The sequence below is a fragment of the Haliaeetus leucocephalus genome, unplaced genomic scaffold (genome assembly GCF_000737465.1).
Source record: "Haliaeetus leucocephalus isolate CR32 unplaced genomic scaffold, Haliaeetus_leucocephalus-4.0 Scaffold545, whole genome shotgun sequence".
NCBI classification, from domain to species: domain Eukaryota; kingdom Metazoa; phylum Chordata; class Aves; order Accipitriformes; family Accipitridae; genus Haliaeetus; species Haliaeetus leucocephalus.
Window position 1 is genome coordinate 1,238,054 of NW_010972981.1, and position 16,450 is coordinate 1,254,503.

The following is a 16,450-nucleotide window of genomic DNA, read 5'->3' on the forward strand; positions in this document are numbered from 1 at the left end:
CAAAGGTGGAAACTTTCAGGATGTCTTAGCTGTAGACAATAAAACATTTTTCAAAAACACATTAAGAGTGTCAAAAACCACCTTTGAGATGAGTAACATCTTTTAAAGTGATGGGCTAAATCAAACCAAAACCTTTGCTGACATTTTGATTGCATTTGTGTTAGTCGGTATAATGAAAAATTAACTTTACACATAAAAAATTTATTGTAGCTTCTTTTATTGCCTAGGAAGGAAAGTTTAGTGTAGCCAACTGAACCATGCTTCTTCATGGGTTGTCACTTTATACACTTTATTATTGTAACTTATGGGGATGTTTGTAAGCAAAGGAGTGTTATTTATTCGGCAGTACTCCCATTTGCTCACTCGTTACACTCATCATGGCTCTATGTAATAAACTTCATAATATCACACATTAATGGGGTTATTTAAACTATAACTACTATAAGTTAATGTGCAAATGCCTTGCAGTTTTCCCATGTTTACTCCCAATTTTGAAATAGTGTTCAAGACGTGCTCTGAGTCTGGGAAGAATCACACCCTTTGGTGCAATAATGTACGGGGAAATGTACAATTATTTAATAAATATAGAAAAATTGACATTAATGTGTGTATATCATTGGCTGTGTCTATTCATTATAATGATCGCTTGATGCTTATTTGTGGCAGATAAAACATATTTAGTGCCATTTCATGCAAATTGCTCTGACAAATACTTGCCCAAACCAGCGCAAACTTTGGAAATAGTTAGAATATTGTTGAAGTCTCACTTGTTTTCCTAAGAGTTAGCAAAAATGAGAAGCAGCTAAACTGCAGTTACCTAAAGGCAAGAACTCTGGCAATTAATTTTATTATTGCTTATTATGTATTTTCTTTTGCATGCTGGCTGGATCTATAGATCTATAATTCTCCTGCATGCTTTCTGCTTGAAGGCTCTTTTGAAACAAAAGCTTGAGAACTTAGGAAGTAATTCTGAAGAAAGTAATTTTTATAAGAAACTGTTATTTTCTGGTCAATTTAAAAGTACACGGAATATTTTTTCCTTCATTCTTGAAACCGGAAGGTGCATGTGTGATCAATAATGTAGGAAGTACCTGAGTATTGAAAACACACAGATTTTCTATTGCCTAGACTTCCCATGATACCATGAGTTAGTGCTGAAACTGATAAATTTCAACCTGACTTTTCAGATGATAATTATTTTAATTCATGAGTTTCATGCACCATAACTCTTCTTTAAATAAATTTTTATCCATCGAGTACAAACAGTGCGTATTAAAAAGTTGATCTGATGAAACTATATCACTTTCAAAAGCAGATGTTCCCATTTTTCAAAAGAAGCCATTGATTTTTCAGAGTACTTCCTGATCCTCCTGAGAATGACAGCTAGTGATGAGGAAACCTCTTGGTAAAAGCCAGCGCTGTAAATTTGAAACACCATTTTACATGACAGATGATAGCTATTAATTTGCGAAGAGATGTGTGTGCTTTAGTGCATATGCCTGTAAGTGAAAAGTCCAACATCAGAACAGCTCAAGCTTAAGTAAAGAAATAACTGGGTGGAGGGGATACCTAGTGCGCCTTGAAGGTCAATTCCTCTCAATTTTATGTGAGCTATCCCTGGCTTGCTTGCTACCACCTGCTTCAGATTTGGGTTCCCCCCCCAACCTTCATTACAAAAGGACAGGATCTTCTGTTTCGAAATGACCCTGAAAAGTTCAGACCAAAGCCCTTTTAAATTCCATTATCTGAAATGCAGAAATCCTCTATGAAATGCTGCCAAGCATTGCCATGGCAACATGATGTCACCCGGTGACAGAACAAGCATCGCAGCATTTAGCTGAGACCGTGTTGCTTCCTCGGTGAGCAAAAAGGTGATTTTGAAAGCGGGGGCCCAGCTGGGCAAAGGAACATCTGCAATCTAAACATTTCTGCTCACCTTTGGGGGAAGAGAAACCACTTTCACTTCTCCTCTCTGACCATGGGGCAGGGTCTAAATCACACAGGCAGGAGACGTGCGTTATCAAGAAGGGAGCGTGAACAGAGGATAAACTGTTATCAGTCGGTATATGCCTTAAAGTCAAATGAGAAAGGGAGAAGCTGGGAGCCCGACTCCGCAGACCGGCCGGTCCCCGGGAGTCAGGGATAAGGCACACAGCCGCTGCTCGGGGACTCAGCCTGGGCAACGCGAGCGTGGCTCACCTGTCACGTCACATGCGATGGATGAGATTTCACTGTATTTAGCTATTCTGACATGCTTTAAATGCCGGCTTGTGCTTTCCCTTCGGGTGCCTGCAGGATTTTAGGCTGAGCTTTAAACTTGTGAGGGTGGGTCCCTGTTACGTGGGTGCACTGCTTCACTATTGCGGGCCTCAGCCAAGAAAAACTTCCCAGCCAATATGCTTTTCCCTCAAGCTTTTAATAACCTTCAGAGCAGGACAACAAGTACAGAACTGTACAACAGAACCCACAGAATCTGCTATGGGATGAGCAAAAATAAGATATTTTGGCATGGATTGGAGGTGAAGAAAACAGGGAAGGGGCTGCCGCAAGTCTTAGTAATTAGAAGTCCCACATACGAGCAATTGCAGCATCCTCTGGAGAAGTTTAACTGCAGTACGCATACATTTTCCTTTTTTTTCTCATGTGCTTCTGGCTTCTTTAGTACCTCCAAATTCTGGAACCCAGAGAGGCTGCTCAGACGTGTGAGGCAGAGCCAAAGCTGTGCTATGCTGCACTGAGGACCTTTTGTAAGCGTGCATGTCGAAGTTCTCACTAGTTTTAATCTGAGTTCACAGTCCTTGAGGCATCAGTGAAACTAACACCTCATAATGAAACCCGGGCAAAACTGCAAGGCAAATGTGATTTCAATATTTACAGCAAAGCTCAAGCACATTTCAAAGCTGTGAGCCAGCCCAGCTTTGTTGGGTTTTATTTGGATTTACACTGAGAACACTTGGAAAAGTTGTAATTGGGATATTCATTTCTCCCATTTTCTTCCAAATAGGCTAGATTGCTCCACATCAGTTGTAGTATAAATAGAACAATGTTTGAATGGAGAGGAACTGTAAAATTGCATTTAGGAACACTTGAAACTGTGCGAGATTTTAAAGTATTCTTTCTTGTGCTGATATTCTTCGGGTTTCAATTTTTCTAGAGAGATCTTAAAATATGAAATTGAAATATGTTTATTGTGGCCTTTCATAATCCTTTCTGATATGATGTGGACTTCCCAGTCCAATCTCTTCACCTCTCCCATTGCTCTTCTCCTGTTGATTTAAAAACAGCTTAATTTAGCTGTATACCTCCTAACACTGGCTGAAAACTACATTCTAGGTCTCTGAGTCCAACTCCTCACTACATCATTCCACATCATACCACTCATCTTGTAGACCTACTGAGGTCTATTTTAGACTCTACTGCAGTGATTAGGAGACCTTTCCAGAATCCGATTTTTCTAATAATTAGCAATTGTCTCCTAATTTCCAATCTATGTGTATTCACTGTTTCCTGCTAAGTCCCGTTGAGTTTTCTCATCAAGGCAGATTGAAGTCAAAACCTGCTCTATCACTACTAGTCACAATCTGTCTTGCCTGACTATAACTATTTTTTATACATAATTTTGCTGCGCCACATTTTAACAAAGGCGTTCCCCTTACCTCTCTAAGAAGAGTGAGTAACTCTATGCCTGTACTACAGCAGCAATTTTTTTGCAGCAAAACTGAGCTGTTTTCCAGAGCATACTGTAATTCCCCACCACAATCATCTGGGATGAAGTCAATGAAGAGTAACCTGGGTTATCACAGTTTTTCACTTTGGAGGGCACTCATTTTGTTGGAAATCAATGATGATTACTCCTTACTTCTTGAGGATTTAGCTGACATCAATTGCTGCTCAACATCTCACAAGTGCCGGTTTTGTGTGAAGATACTGAACCTTGGATCAGGCACCCAGCTTTAAGGACCCGTATCTGGAAACACTTGCAATGGGGATCTGGTCCTGAAGGAGTAGCTCGGATGGTATAGGTACTGCTCTGTTCAGTGATGGTGGAAAATGTGAAGGACTTGGGCAGCTGAGATCAGGGCTTTTACCCTGTCCGGTTCATGCTAATGGTCTGCTGCAAGTCCTATTTCACTGGTCATGTGTTAACTGTTTAGCTGCAGTCATATTTCACAAGATTGTTGAGTTAACATTACATGAATTATACACGGTTTATAAAATGATTATTTAATCAGTGGAAAATTAAGTTCATAGATGTTTTCCAAATCTGAACTAGGGCATTCATCAGCAGAACTGCTAAATTTTTAATCAAGTCTGCTGTTCTTGATGTAGCTATCGTTCTAAATTGCCCTCTCTCTACTGGCCCTCTTATTGCAATATATAACTTAGCTTTATCCATTCTCATTGCTAATTGATTTTTCCAGCTCAGATTTAAGGCAGAATGACATGTCGTTCAGTATTTTCATCAAAGGACAGTCTTTCTTACTTTTAACAGAAGAAATGCTTTAAATATAAGGATGAGGGATTTCAAATGCTGTCCAAAGTTCTTTGGTTCCTTCGAACCATCAAATACTTAGAGGCATCTTTTAAAAGCAAACTTGTGGCAAAGGTATAAAGAGGAACAATTTTTGCTTGTCCTGAAGATGAGGAACAATTTGAAACACTGACAAAACCAGGACAAACACTCTGGCCTGGATTTGTTTTGGGATTTGGTTGCTTAACTCATTTCTGGAAAAGGTCTAGATGAGAAGCGATGAGAAGCAATGAGCAACACAGTTTCTCCAGGTATTTAACCTTCTTCTGACCCATGTAAGAATTCTGTTGCAAACCCAATTTCCCCAGGAGGATAGTGAGTGACAAGGACAGAGCTGGGCATGGCTAGCACATGGTCAGCACATGGCCAGTGCATGGCCAGCAGACTTCTACGTGGAGCAGACTGACTTCATGTGTAGTCAGCTGATAGCACTTGCCATAGAACCCAAGTAGGATGTGGGTGACTCAGACAGGAATTAATGTGCAATTTAATAATCTCATTCCTGAATTATAATCCTAGAAATGCTCCTAAAAACCCATCAAAAATTGGAAGCTTTTTCACAGGCACCTTCAGCTCCCAGTGCCCCTCCTCACATACTGAGAATCCCCCTGGTCTTGCAAGGGACAAGTGCAGGGGCTGTTCAGACTCTGCAAGTAAGAACAGGTGAGGTGCAAGAAGTCCCTGTATTCCCTACAGGCTGTTGGGGCTCAGTGTGTTGCCTCTTTTGCATTACATCTCTCCTTATGCTGAGTTGTACTTGAGGAGCCAGACGTGTAACAGGTCTAATACTCTGAGGTGCCTGAGTTCTCTGTTGCTTCTGGCTCCCAGCAGCTTGGGCTGCATAATGTCTGCATTTCATCTCAACATTGACAGTGCAAACTCATGTGTCTCACCTGAACACCATGTGAGACTGTGGTTCTGGTGATGTGGTGTGGCTATATGTGCGTACTTGCAGAAAGCCTGGGTGAACACACATCATGATTTAGACCTCCCAGAGACAGCTGCTGCTACGTCATTGTCATGGCAGAAAAAGCACCAGCTACTTAGAAAGACAGGTATGTTCACCTCCACTGCTTCTTTGGTTCTACGTTTCAGATGTTCTTACCCTATGGCAAAGAACATTATATTGTGAAGATATCTTTTTAGCCAAATGTTTTGCAGCTCATTTATAATTTGTTTTTCAAGTTTAAGCACACTTCCTCTGTCATTATCCTGCACCTTAGACATGTGCAGTAACAAAAAACCCAACAACCCAAACCATGCAGACCAAGAAGTCAGTCTTACTGTAATACAGCACTTAACTCCTCTGCTGTTTGGATCGCATGGCACGTGGAGGCACTGGCACTGATTCTCCAGACTGTGCTGAAGAAAATGCCAGATTCTGTACCTAGGACAGAGTAACACCAGGCACAAGTATAAATTGGGAGAGGAGTGGCTGGAGAGCAGCCCTGCAGAAAGGGATCTGGGGGTGGTGGTTGACAGCCGGCTCAATACAGGTCAGCAGTGTGCTCTGGCAGCCCAGAGGGCAGACCCCATCCTGGGGTGCCTCAAACACAGTACAACCAGCCGGTCAAAAAAGGTGATTGTCCTGCTCTATTCAGTGTTGGTGTGGCCTCACCTTGAGTACTGTGTGCAGTTCTGGGCCCCAAAATTTAAGAAAGTTGTTCAGGTACTTGAATGTGTCCAGGGAATGGCAACAGGGCTGGTGAAAGGGCTGGAAGGAATGTCCCATGAGGAGCGGCTAAGGACTTTGGGCTTGTCTGGTTTGGAGAAAAGGATGCTGGGGGGCAACCTCATTGCTCTCTACAGCTTCTGGAGGAGGGGAAGTGGAGAGGGAGGTGCCGATCTCTTCGCCCTGGTACCCAGTGATAGGACGCATGGGAAGGGTTCAAAGCTGTGCCAGGGGAGGTTTAGACTGGACATTAGGAAGCATTTCTTTACCAAGAGGCTGGTCAAACACTAGAACAGGCTTCCTAGAGAGGTGGTCGATGCCCCAAGGCTGTCAGTGTTTAAGAGGCATTTGGACAATGGCCTTAATAACATGCTTTTGGTCAGCCTTGAAGCAGTCAGGCAGTTGGACTAGATGTTCATTGTAGGTCCCTTCCAGCTGATGTAGTCTAGTTCTATTCTGGTCTAGTCTAGTCTAGTCTAGTCTAGTCTATTCTTCTGTGCATATTTAACACAAGGGGGCAACAGAAAGTACAGTAGCAGTTAAGAGTTTCTGAGCCACACAATATATTTGAGTAAAAACAAGTGATATTCTGGAAGTTAGAGGTGTTGTGATGCATGTAAATTTTACTCTCAGCTTCCATCCAGATGCTTTGTACTCCTCAAGTTCTTCCATTTGTCCCCATTCTCTTAAATTTTGTATGTCTAATATAACATTGAAGAGATTCAATAGGACGATTGAAATCCTCTCCTGTATGCATAATCCAGCATCTGTTTTGAAACAATTCTTCTCCAGCAATATATTTTGAATACCATGTTCATTTTATGAACATATTTCTTCACAGTTTTGTTATTCATTCGGCTAATATAAAACCAGTGAAAATAAGGACCAGATGCTCAGCTGGAATAAAATTTACACCAGCTGAATATCTATCCAGAGTTACAAAAACCTCCTATGGTGAAACACAGATGAAAGTGTCAAGCCACAAAATGTTATTTCATATCGCTCTGAAACCATGCAGAAAAATAAAGATCTGCATGGGTTCAATGGAGAATTATAAATAAACCTTCATTTATTCAGGACATTTCATGAACCGTTTTTCATCTCCTGACAAATCTGAGATGATTTTTAAGTCTTTAACAAAACCATAATGGTCTGAGGTTTTGTAACAAAAGTTTTGCCTTGTTTTTTTTACAGATAATGGTCCGAGATTAATTTCACTGATTCTTACCCACTTACATACACTTTGAGTTTATTCTGCATGCAGGCACAGAAAAAAAATAATATATATATGTGGCATATATATATATATATATAAAACAAATACTGCTTATTCACACTGCACATCTAAGATCAGATGCACCCAAAGTACGAAAAGGTTTTCAAGTGAAATGGCTTAATCACTTCCATATTCTGCAGGTCTATTTTTGGCAATAATACTAGCCTCTGGTTTGCACATGTATTTATTTAATGACAGTCTCTGTTCCTTAAATTGCCAATTGTATTGCTGATTTTCTTTTCATGGTAATAACCCAGTTCTTTCAGACTCTTTGTATTAGCTTGTCGTCAGGGTTGTTGTTTTCTGTGTTGTGGGGGGGTGTCTTCCTTTCTTCCAGGACATTGCATTCATCAAGCTGGAGAGCAGGCAGTTATTATAGAGATTTTAAATTTTTACAGTTAAGCCCCACTCCTGCGAAGACTTATCCATATTTCTTACTTTAAACACGTGATCTGTCCCACTGAGCCCAGAGGATTAACATTAAGCACATGTGTAAATCTTAGCAGTTTCAGAACCTAAATAGCATTTGTTTTTTATATTTCTGAACCTAAAGGAACTGATTTGGTGATCGACACTAAGCAGTTAGTTACTCTCAATTACAGGAGGATTCATCTGGGGAAAAAGTTCTGAGCTGGGACTTGCAAAGTCTGGGTCAAGACCTGGCTTTTCCACAGCCTCATGAAATAGCATTGAATAAATCACTGAGGTTCAGATACCCAAAGTCCTTCAGCTTCCTAATTCCCTGGTTTGAGATTTCTCAGATTTAGGTGCCTCGATGTTCTTGCATAAGTAGACAAAAAATCTTGTAGCTGATTGCAGTGAGGCAGAGCGCTGCTCCTGTAAAGAGTGAAAGTGTAAATGCCCCCACCTGTCCATGGTGTTAGCACACATGTATCTATGCCTCAGATCCTTGCATGTTTAAAAAACCCAAAGCTGGATCCAGGCAGATCTTCAGTCTTCCAGAGTAGGGCTCACTGCTTTTACATTTAAAGGTGTTTGCAGACATGGTCTTTTTACTGGTGGCACTGATTACAGTTTAGTCTAGCCACTGGGTGCTCTGGTCGTGCAGATTAATAATAAAACTGTAGATGAATAATGGTGAAATCAGTGTTTAGCTACTCTTTAAACATGTGCTTGTAAGTATGTAGAAGCTATGCTCTATATCTGTCTACATCCATATATATTCACCAGTACTGGGCTAATTATAACATTTGTATTCTGGAGAATTACGGGAGGCTACAGCAAAGTTTCCTGTGTTCTCCTCACATACCTCTTCAGCTGAACATGAGTCAGAGCTGCACTGCTTATTACAATATTATTAGCATAAGTTGTTTTAGTAAAGTAGTAAATAATTCATAAGGAAATCTGCAAAAGCAAATATGTTTGCCTTTCCCCCATTTTCATTGGGTTTGAAGAGAATTGTTCACTTTCTTCAAATATTTAGTTTAAAAATGTGGTAACAGTACATTGTTTTCCACTCCAGCTGGCCTGTGTGTTTTCTCTTTTTGGAGTAAAACGTTCAAAAACTTGGTGCCATAGCAAAAGCAAGGAAAGAGTACAGACAACTGAGGTTCTTAACCTGTTCTTAGAAGGCAGCAGGGAACATAAGATAGAGTGGATCTCAGCTTGCAAGTACACGGGTCTGCAAGGTGTTTAAACAGCTAATATCCACTGAAGTTTCATCATATGCCTACACACTGGTTTAAGTAGAAACAGTGCTGTGACACCTATGCTGCACTTGCACAAAGCGATGAAAGTCAGGGAGCAAATCCCCATTGTAATAGGCACTACAGAAATTAAAGGGAGACACTTTTCACCAGAGCATTTACAGTTTTATCCTATTTCTTTTAGTCTAATTTCTGTTGGCACTTAGTATTCCAGGCAGGCACACCGCTATGGAATAAATCCCCAAATGTCAATTTAGAAGAGGTCCGGATCCTCTAATGGAAGAAGAGCCTCTCTTTTTTATAGTGTTTCAAAAGGTTATAGTATTTCCAAAGAGTAGGGATGCCTCCAGACCGCTGACTTTGACAACCTAACGTATGCCCAGACTGCCTGCAAGCCCCACACAGCATGTCATCCTTCTGGGAAGGAAGAGGCAAGTGGCACAAGCAAACCTTAAGCAAGCACAGTGTGAGCAGGTGGTGTTAATTCCAAAGTCAACTCATGCACCTAAATTCGGTTCATCTCAGGAGGGACAAACACACAAGATGGTTGTGTGAGTTTGAACTGTCATTTGCTAGATCTGGTTTGTCCAAACAGGGATGAACCTTTGAGCTGTTGTTTGAAACATCAAGTTCTACTAAACTGGGGTTAAAGCCTGCCACAACTGAATTCAGGTCAAAGATAGAAGGTGACTTTATTCGGCCAATGAGACAGCCTGTTTCAGATTGACTTTTACATACCGAATCCTCACAGACAACAGAAACACCAAGAGTTTGGGGGAAATAGGAAAAAATAGTTAGCTTTTTAAAAGACTTGTGTTCATATTCCACCTGAGAGGAGAGCAAGCTTCTAAATGTTACTAAAGAAAAAATAGCTCATGGGAGAGCATTTCTTAACCAAAGGGAATATTTCTATAATTTGGAGGGTTTAAAAGTTGCCAAGGAGGCCAGTAGTCAAGGGATGACTCATCTCCTCTGATTTTAGCAGGTGAGACGGTAAGTGCAACCTAGGCTGAGTGTCCAAGCTCCCATAATGATGAATAAAGGAAAGCAAGTGTCTCCAGAGGCAATCCCCCTCACCTGATACATGACTTCAGCTAGACCCACTCCTCCTCATAAAGTTTCTGTCTCTTTCTGTTGACTCTGAAGGGGAACCAAAGTACTGTCTTGTTTGAGAACTTAATTTTTACATGGCTAAAACCAAAACAAAGTATGTTTTACCCCCAGTGGAAAATTTATATCTTAATTAATAAAGCAGGATTTTTTTAAATACAATTTCCCTTTGCTATGTTCTCAGCTGAAGCCTCGTGTGTGTCTGAGCCGAACTTCACAGCTTGAAATCTTTGACAGCTTCTCTTCCATTGTAAGTTTGTACAGCACCAAGCACACTGCTATCAGACAAATAAAAAGAATAATAAAACTCAATCATGCTTGTATATATAGAAGGCCAATCAATGTAAACACAGGGTTTCTCTAAACAGGAGAAAAGCGGAAGCCAGATGGCATGAAATCATTGATAGCTGTTTCATAAACTTTTCCTGCAATCAAATCTAATTGAAATAACACTAGATTGTAGGCTTTAGCAGGTGGGCAGCACACACAGCTGTTTCTGCTAGATGATTTCCAAAGAATACATACATAAAACATTTCACAGGGACTGACATACGGGAAAAAAGGTTAGCCCAGATGGAATGCTCTCTTTCAGGCTTTATTTCCAACAGATTTGTGAAGCCTGCCTCTTTAAAAATATGAGCAGAAGTGTTTTTCTGGTATTGTTGAACCAATTACAGTCATATACAATGTGGTTGGGAGCTCTGGCCTGGTAATGGAGTGTCTTCAATGCCAATTCATATTTCAAGGTGAGGCAGAGCAGAGAGGGACCTCCTACTGTCCAGTTTATTGCTTTGCAGTGAGGTACGGTAAATGTAACTGAATCACCTCTGACAGATCTTTCTGTTTCATAGAAATTCCCCAAGGAAAGATTCCACCAGTTTCCTCAGTAGTTTATTCCAGGCTTTCCCTGCACTAGTAGCTAGATATTTTCCCAACCTCTAATCCACTTTTTAATATAATTAGGCTAATGGCCACACATGGTCAAGGTGAGGAAACAGTTAATGTCTTTTTATGTTTTAATCTTTTACATATTGAAGGATTTATTGTGTCCTCTCTCCTCCTTCTGTTCTTTTCTGCAGAGAGATATCCCATGGCAAAACTCCTGAAGGCTCACAGATGAGCTGCAAAACCCAGGTACGGCTTCCCAGAGAAGTCCAGCGTCCAAGGTGGGCTTGGCAGGGTTTCCTATGGCTGACCAGAAAGCCAATTTGGAAGTTTGGGCTGAATTTTACTTTGAACTTTTGTTTGCATTGGAAACAGACTCAAAAGAAAACATGGACAAAGAAAGGAGAAATGGGAAAGACCAACTTATGTGGGTCAAATGAGAGCCTGAAACGAGTGAACTGAAACACACTGTGTAGGTTCACTACCTAGTGCCTTCTGGCTAGATGACATAGTAAAGCTTCTATTCTTCATAAAGCTTCTATTCTTCATGATCTTTATATAAATACACTACATAAATATCAACGTGGTCTTTTCTATTACTATTTGTATCAGAATCTGTGTTTTTAACACTTCAAGCATCAGAAGATGCCACAATCTCAGTAAGAGCAATCTGGAAGTGATGGCATAAGTGAACTCTTGTTTCTCTTCAGATAGTATAAATCTTTTGCCTTTTACTAAAGATTTCCACGGAGAGGAACAATTTATTTATAGCAGCCTTCCAGTACTTAAAGGTGGCCTACAGGAAAGATGGGGAGGGACCCTTTATCAGGGAGTGTAGTGACAGGATGAGGGGTAATGGTTTTAAACTGAAAAAGGGTAGGTTTAGATTAGATATTAAGAAGAAATTCTTTACTGTGGGGATGGTGAGGCACTGGAACAGGTAGCCCAGAGAAGCTGTGGATGCCCCATCCCTGGAAGTGTTCAGGGCCAGGTTGGATGGGGCTTTGAGCAACCTGGTCTAGTGGAAGGTGTCCCTGCCCATGGCAGGGGGGTTGGAACTAGATGATCTTTATGGTTCCCTTCCAGCCCAAACCATTCTATGATTCTATAATTCTATGATTCTAACAATAGAATTACATGCAAACTATAGTATTTAATAATGATGATCTCTTGGACTGCAGGAGTCTTTGTGGATGCTCCTTTGAAAATGTTAGTTCTGAGGTTAATGGCAGCCTGTCCCCAGTGTATTAGAAATATATTATACACTAATAGTATATTAGTGAGGCCAGGAGTAGAGGAGGGGAGAGAAAACATCGTTACACCACCACACAGAATCGTAGTTTTAAATGCTAGGCACGATTGTGGCCACCCCAGTTCAAAAAAGAAAAGGTACAATGAAGGGCAGCAAGGAATATCAGAGGTTTGAAATGGGTTCTGTCCAAAGAGATATTAAACAGAATAACACTTTTCAGCACAGAAAAAAAAAGAGTTTGTGGTTTATAAAATGATGAATGGCAAGGAGGAAGGACGGGAATGATGGCTATTATATCTCATAAGACAAGAACATGGAGGCACCGAATGAAACTATCAGACTGCAGGCTTTACACAAGAAGTACTTCTTCACATAATCCATAACTTGAAATGCCATTGCCACAGGATGCTTTGGCAGCCAAAGTTATAAATAGGTTCAAGAAACATCTAGAGAAACTCATGGAATAAATATCTGCTGTGGCTGCTTAACAGAGGGTGTGGGTCAGGAGGTCCTGACCCGCCGAGGTGTCCCAGGGAGGTGCCACTCTGGGCTGACCACACCATCAGCCTCCTTAGGGTTGTTTTGCAGCTGCTGTCAGAGAATGGGCATGGTGCCACACAGCCCCTTGCTCCTTCTCATGTGGTTGCAGATACAGCCTTTGGGTTACTTCAGAAACCAGGTACAGTTCTCAAGTGAAAACCCCACTCTCCTCAGAGAGAGAGCAGGAAGAAATCCTCAGTAGCCCCAAGCAACTGTTTGCAAAAGGCAGTGAGAATCAGCCCTGGGGTGATATGACTCTGCAAGAATAAATGAGTGTGAAGCAAATGCTTTCAAAAGCACCCATCTCAGCTCTGTGACAGAGAAAACAGGAACAAAAGATCCAAAAGAGACAGTTGATTCCCTGCAGGGGAGAAAACAAAGTGTTTACAAAGATGCAGAACAGTAAATCATCAAAGTGTTCTTCTGAAAATATTTCAAATGTAATGTTCATTCCTACATTTATATGGGAGGCACAATAAAGAGAGAAAAAAGATACAGCCCTTGCCTTTAAGGGCATTTGGACTAAAGCAGGTGTAGCATATCAAGTAAGAACAATAGCAAAACAACAAAGAGGAAAAGAGGAAGGACTGCAGGAGGAGTGGGGGCACAAGGATTATATGTGAGTTTATATGATTGTTTTGGATTACTGGGAAAAGTCTTCATTAGCTTGTTTATTGACTTGCTTGCTATGCCTTGACTTGCCTTAAACTGAAGTAGTTATTTCAGACTGCTGAAGGGGTCTATTTTGAGTGCGGCCTCATGAAGGTTGATTAGGGGAAGGGGTTTGTGGGAAGCAAAAGAGTGAAGACAAAAGGAGAGATGAAGATAAAGGACAATTGATGCAGAAACAGGGGGGACCTGGTGCAGACCCTAGCGCTGCTTTTAATAATAGCTGGCTCTCATATAGAACTTTTCAAGGATAGATTTTGAAGTGTTTTAAATTGAAGTCTGAATAATTTTCTTCATTTTATAACAGGACAAATGATATGCTCAAAGTCACTCAACAGAAAAAAAATGCACTGTAGCCAGGCAGAGGATTCTCAGCCCTTGAATTCTAGTGCCATGCTGCCCACGAGCCACGCTGCCCCTCCGTCAGCTTGGACTGTCACCCGTGACACGGAGGTGATGTATTAGAAATTAATTTATCAGCTGCTCTCTCTATAAATGATACACTGAAATACCATATCAGCCCGTTTGTAGGGAGAACTGACCTTGGTGGGAACATGTACACCAGCAGGGATTTACTGGGGGAATGAAGAGGATTTAAGCTCTCTTCTCCTCCTCATTATGGGTACCTGATGTAAAACAGTACCCAGACATGTAACATAGTCTCAGTTAGTCTGGAGACATATTAAGACAGACATGCCTGTTCAGGGCCACAGCCAGGCCAGATACACGGTCTGTTCAAACTATGGTTTGCAATACACCCCAAGAGGGCAGGTGATCCCCAGAGTCCAGAGGTTTACCAGCATGCTTGGATGTAAGGGAGAGAAGAAAGTGCCATGCTCACAGATCATCTGAAAAGTGCTCTCTCAATGTTATAGATGTGCCTGTATAGATACACATGACCTTTTTTGGCATTTGAAATGCACAAATTCTGCTGACTCCCAAAGCATATAGAATAGTTCTTGACCTACAACTGTTCATAGAATCATAAAATATCTCAAGTTGGAAGGGACCTGCAACTGTCGTTTGCATTATTCCAACTCTTAGCATTCTAATTACATGTTAGTTTGTATAATGAGCAGAGAAACAGCTTAATTGCACACAGTACACAGTAGCATTCTTTTTTTAAAAAAATACAATTCTTTACCACAGGTGAAGTTCAAGAAATCTTTTCAAATAATAATAATAAAATCTCTGATGACAATACTTGATTGTGATCACAAACAGAGATGTTATTTATTTAACTAACCAGCTAATATCACTGGTCTTTTATTTTCCCTTCCAACTAACAATTATATCGCAAAATGTAACATTTTCAAAGAAGAAATGATGGTTTTGTGTGTCTGGGCCATGCACATTTATGGTAACAGTATTACCTTGACTCATTGCTGTACTACAATGGAATTTCTGCTTGCCTGGTTCATTGCAAACCCCACTCAACAGCTGTGCTGCAGATGTAGTCACACATGTATTTGCAATTGCTGTCTCCCAACACTGTCTGGCCCTCCATACCTTAGAAGATGTTCCTGTTTGTTTTTCAGAATGAAATCTTGCCTATATTGCATCTACCAACTCAAAATTAGCCCAGCATCATTCACTTGAATAGATCTACAATGAGTAGCAAGCATTACTCAAGGTACATTGCCTATACAAAAAAATTAATTTAATGGTCTAAAGGTCACTGTAACAATTTAATGTTTATATCTTTTTTACTGCTGATGCTAGTCTTAACATGGAGGAGTTTAGAGGGGATCTTTTAATAAATGTGAAATTTAACAGCTTGAAAGATTTTGGATTACATTTGCTTTGATGTCTTGAACTAGTGGTAGGAATTTTCTCTGCTGAGCTAATTATCACATGAAATTGTTTTGAGCAACTGTATGTCATCAACATCATCATCATGATCATCATCATGATCATCATGATTCACCACTAATCAGAAAACAAGTGGCTGCAGCACCATCCTGCAGACATGAAATGCACAAACTGTAGTACACCTATTGTATGAAGCAACAATTATTTTCCCTCTTTGTGCTTATCGAAAGGTAACTCTAATGTGTTGGCTAATGAATTCCACCCCAGCTGTGCATGATCTTATAATTACATGGTTCAGGCTCCACATCAGCTAATCAAATGGTTTCTTCAGTTCAATTTTACAATGATTCAGACCCTAACTCACTGAAGTATTCACCTAAAATCAGGTTTATTCAGTGGCCAGTGGAACCATCTTCACTTGTTTAAATGGATGGTTGAATATATACAGGATCATTCACATACTTACTTTTAGGCAGATTCCGGCATTAGTTTGATGAATAAAGATCATACTGTGGAACCAACTGCCGTATTTGGAATTAATATATCGATTTCTGCTAGAAATTATTATTTAACATATAGTGTCAGTAGCACAAGACCATATTTCAACACATGCAACGTATAACCTAAAAGGAAAGAAATCCAATTAATCAACTCCCTAGAGCTAATAGTCAGTAAACTATCCCATATATACATATTTCCAGTCAATAACCATTTTTTCTCTAAAATCTATGGGTTATCACATCCTTCTAGTTTCTTGTTTTTATGTTTTGTTTCCAGCAAAGCTCGCTCTCTGCAAGAAAACACAGGAGTAATGCGTATCCGTGCATCAGCCATTTAGCTGTTAACAAACAGAGATAATGGCCATTGGGAATGTAAAAGCTAGACTACTTGGCTGCTCTGACAAATGAAATCCAGGAGTAATGAGTCACACTAGATGTGATCCTTTAAAAAGAAACATTGGCAAACTCTCAGATTTTAAAATAACTTTGCTGAGATCAAGTGGAGCTGTCTTCAGCCATGATGAAAAAGCTAAAAA